The sequence below is a fragment of the Penaeus vannamei genome, chromosome 27, assembly GCF_042767895.1.
Source record: "Penaeus vannamei isolate JL-2024 chromosome 27, ASM4276789v1, whole genome shotgun sequence".
NCBI lineage: Eukaryota > Metazoa > Arthropoda > Malacostraca > Decapoda > Penaeidae > Penaeus > Penaeus vannamei.
The window spans coordinates 21,828,340-21,833,339 of record NC_091575.1 but is presented as its reverse complement, the minus strand read 5'-3'; the positions used below and the strand labels follow the sequence as shown (position 1 = coordinate 21,833,339).

The window sequence follows — 5,000 nt, the reverse complement described above, 5'->3', positions numbered from 1 at the left end:
ATCTAACAACTTGAGAAATGTTTGCTGTTTTCTCAGTTTGTGTTACAATAGAGGTTGTGTCATGTAGTCCATAACCATTAGAAAAGAAGACTCAGTTATCCATTTTTAGACCCAACATGAGATGTCACACTTGGTTCAGTTCATGTTGAGAGTCAAAATAATGAGATGGGTATTAAAAAATGATGGTAAATTTACATTAGACAAGTGCTGATATTACATTATTATTGTTTAAGGTGTTATTATGAGAACAAATGGAAGAAAAATGAAAATAAAATTGTGGAATACAATATACATATGGGTTAAGACAGCTTTAGATAAGGGGTATTTATCTCAGTATGAATTTACTAGGGGTATACAGATAACAATAATCTGGATTTGCACCATTGCACCAGGCTTGAACTTTGCTGAAAAGGGATAAGGAACAGTTCTTCAGGAATCTTGCCAAGGAGGTAGAAAGCCATTTCTAGCTTCATCTTGCCTACCAAGACCTTAGAAAACTGAACTCCAATCCCTCCTCATAGATGTCTGCGGTTTGCTCAGTGGATGTGGACGGATCATCTCAGATCTTGTTGGGGTTCAGAAATGTAGGGTTGAGTATTTTGAACAATTGTATCAGGTAATCCCTCCAGTATTTAGTTTAGATGCAAGTGAGTCAGTGAAGATTCCCCTACCCTGAATGAGGTGAGGGCGGTGATCGTTAAGCTGAAGGATGGGAATCCTGTAGACATATGCAATATCCCTACTGAACTGCTAAAGGCTGGGGGTGAGCCTATGGCACAGGGCTTGCATGCTGTCCTGGGTGCCATCTGGCATTCAGATTCCATTCCCCCAAACCTGTTGAGGGGCATGGTCATCCCTCTCTGGAAGGGGAAAGGGAATCATTGGGATTGTAGCAACGACTGTGGTATAACATTGCTCAGTATACCAGGCAAGATTTTTGCCCACATTCTTCTGAAATCGATCCGCAACCACCTGCTAAGGCACCAAAGACCGGAGCAATCTGGATTCACTCCTGGCAAGTCCACAGTAGACTGTGTACTAGAGAGTCATTGTAGAATGTCATCGTTTGTTCATTTGTGACCTGCTTGCAGCCTACATGGACCTCAAGAAGGCATTTGATTTGGTGCATCATGAATCAATATGCGAGTTCCTGAGATTTTTGGGAATTCTAACATGGATTATTGGATTAACAGCAAGCCTATATACTGGTACTGAAAGTGCTGCAAAGTGTGGTGGGGCCAGTCAAGCTTCTTCCCTATTAACTCAGGAGTGAGGCAAGGCTGTGTCCTTCCACCAACACTTTTCAGCACTTGCATATCCAAAGTCAGTTTGGAGCAACACTGGACAATATCAAGGTCATAGACCTTAACTTTGCTGACAATGTTGAGATTCTATTTGAGTCTCTAGAATCTCAGGTGGCAGCTTTTGATGTATTCAGCAATGAGGTGAACCTCCGGGGCTTACAGGTCCTGGACCAAGATCCAGGATTTTTGGGGCCTGCTAGGAGAACCCAGTCAGTCAATATGTGCTTATGGTAAGGACATTGAAGTCACACACCTTGGTAGTACAGTCCATGTCTCTAGGCTGTCAGACCAGGAAGTCAGCAACTTCGTGTCCAACCGATGACTACACCATGAGACTGGCATGGGACCTGTTACTTGCATAATCCAACTAAACGGACACTTAGCTCATTTCCCTGTGGATGGCCCTGCCCATCAGGTTGTCTCTTTACAAGACAATCCTGTATGGAGGAGGCCTATGGGAAGACCTAGGAAGTTGTGGTTTGGGCAGCTCCACCAGACCTGTTCTGAAGTACATGGGCCGTTGGCCTGCCTGGCAACTCGTCTTGAGGGACCCATGTGGCCGGAAGCAAAGGGTGGATGCAGCTATGCGTCTTGTCGGCATTACCTCTTTGATAATGATGATAATGATGTGTGTTAGTTGGTTTTCTTTCTTTTTTTCTTTCTTTCTCTAAAGAGAGAAAGAAAGGGGAGAGTGAGGAGTGAGGGATGAGAGAGGGAGGTGAAGAAGGGCAGGTAGTGGATTTGAGGATGTAACAACTGTGTCGGCTTTACAGGTTCAAATGCCTTCTTGGCTGAAGGATAGTACATTATCAAAGTTGATAGTATGTTTTTGGTAAGTTGATAAAATGTGTTTGGTAATGCAATGTAGTACCAAAAATTAGGGCAGGGTGTGAAACATACCGTGCTAAAGTGCCATACTGATCTGACAGCTTGGAAGAGATTTGCAATGACGGATCAAGGCCTGTGAAATGCATACTAAATGTCTGAAAGGTGTGTATTTTTGTGTAAACTGATCTTAATGCAGATATCAAGTAAATAACAAGAAGTAGGAGGATACTCACTTTGTTAACATATAAAACAGTTATTGCACCTGTCTTAAGGTGAAGAGTTGTCGGTACGGGTCAAAAATTACGATTTTTTCAAACTTTGTGTGTGGACACATGAGCATGTGACGCACCCCGGGTGCCGGTTGCCAGATGTGTAACGCGCTCCTTTCCGCGGTTTAAATGTCTGGAGTGTTTAAATGCCCTCGCGCTGCTACACCCCTTTTTGCTTCATGCTTTGTTTTTCTTGTATTTTCAGTGTTTTTTAGGCTATTTTTGCAAATTTCTTTGGGATGATACTGTTGTATGATAGTTTAGGCTGCGTTCAGCAGGCAGGCGGCAGCAGCAATGACGGGAGAACAGTGCAATTGATAAAGTTTTTCTTTTCAACCTGTTGAAAACCTGGCAATATGTCATTTGTATATAAGAAATGCATAATATATGGTTTATGATGTATTATGATATGTAAATGACAGGGAACCGGGAGCCTTGACATCTGAAAGTATGCTTTTCAGAGAACATTCCCACCTAACCTAACCTAACCTAACCTTTACATAAAGATGACCTAAAATTACCTGAACAAGGCCTGACCCTCTACCACAGGACTCATATTAAAGGCCAAGGGATTGGCTAATATTCACATTTGGTAATCATTGGTATAACCTTTATGGTTTAATGAAGATGAATGACAAAAACTGCTATTTTCATATTTTCACGTATGATAGTAAGGTTAACTTTGTGTGTAATTATGCGATTTTAATAATTCTTGTTGCAAAATGATCGTCCAGTTTGTATCTAGTAACTGTAGATAAGTCACGCATTATTTCCACCAACTACATTTTTTACTGAATAAATTAATGGCGATTTTCGGACGAAAAAAAGGCACTTTTTTGCAAGGTAACTGAAACACTGTCATTTTAGATAGATTTACATAAATGTTACATTTTGTATTCTTATTTGTTGACTAACTCTGGTCAGAAGGAAACTGCAGTACTATTCACTATAAGGAAGCTATTATATAATTTGCGAATAATATCATCTTGTGTTTTTTTGTTGTTTTTTTTAGCGCAAACATTTACGCAGCTTTTTTAAGTAAAATTTCTTTTGCTCAAGCATCACATATCCATGCACATTGTGTAAAATAATTAATGGCCTAGCTAAAAAACTGAAGCAAGGAGGACCAGAAAACGAATTTCGTGATCATACTGACGACTCTTCCCCTTAATTCACCTTATTTTCCTTGACTGAATCAAAATGACTTTTTTTTTTTTTTTTTTTTTTTTTTTTTTTTAAGAATAGATAAATAAATAAATAAAGTCTTGTACTCTTCCAAATTAATTGGTCACTTGCTTTGCCAGACTCATCTTGAATGTAAACTACTTCACACTTACTGTTATCCTTGAATTTGGGAAAAAAATGTATTGTTTTCTAATGCTATTGATATTGATAGTATTATCATTGCTGACCTTAATAGTAAGAATAAAAGTGGTATGGTAAAAAGCAACCTATCAAAATTTGAGGAAAAGGGCAAACCAGTGTTCCAAATAAGGGCACGGTGCATGCACTTATCTCCACAAGCAGCCATGTTGCCAGTACTGCGCGGCTGCTCTTATGAGCAGGGAGTACACACAAAAAATCACACAGGATAATCAAACCACTAGGAAGTATATCAATTGCATAATGCAAACTCTGCATTATGTGCATACCAGCCGAATGACAGAAAGAAGCAACAGGCTGTTCTGGCCTCTCAAAACCCCATCCCATTTTTGCCTTAATGATATTCCCTCTGCTAGAGAGGATGATTGTGGCAAGGTATGGGGAACAAAAACAGTCGGTCTCTCTAGCCTTACTATCGGCATCTGCTCCTGCTCCACCACCAACTTCAAGGTCTGCTTCAGCCCCTTCAGTACCAGTTTCAGCACCTTCTACTTCAGAACTTGCTTCGATGTCGACATTGCTTTCGACATCTGCAGCACAGGTTTAACACACACAGCAGTTCAGGCTTCTGTACCTGCTTCAGTGCCAGGTCAACCCGTACATCACAGGAAAAACAGGACCTACTTCAAATGTTGAAACAAATGATAGAACAAATATTCATGATGCAGCAAAAATTTGCTCAGCAACTCTAATTCCAGGAAAAAATATTTTCAGTGATTTATCCCTCTACAACCTGTAGCAGGACTTGAAAATCATCAGCTTACAACTGATGGCCTACAGTGACTTTTAGTGTACCACAATGGAACATTAAGATTTAAGGAAACTGTTAATTTTTGTAAAATCATATATATGTATTTTTTTCAGTTATTCGATAACAAATAAGGCAAGCACTAAGGTGCAGCCCTTCAGGCACGTATATTTAATGTTGGACTTTGGCCCTTAAGTCAATCTAAGTTCAGCCAGATCTCTCTCTCTCTCTCTCTCTCTCTCTCTCTCTCTCTCTCTCTCTCTCTCTCTCTCTCTCTCTCTCTCTCTCTCTCTCTCTCTCTCTCTCTCTCTCTCTCTCTCTCCCCCTCTCCCCCTCTCCCCTCCCCTCTCCCCTCTCTCCCTCTCTCCCTCTCTCCCTCTCACCCTCTCTCCCTCTCTTCCTCTCTTCCTCTCTTCCTCTCTTCCTCTCTTCCTCTCCTCCTCTCTCCCCCTCTCCTCCTCTCTCCCC

General features: G+C 40.9%; 1 protein-coding gene across 2 annotated transcripts in view; it reads left to right on the top strand.

Annotated features, from left to right (window-relative positions):
• LOC113809723 (leptin receptor gene-related protein) overlaps positions 1 to 5,000 on the top strand; it is a 13,849-nt gene that overhangs the window by 2,496 nt on the left and 6,353 nt on the right. The window lies entirely within an intron of this gene.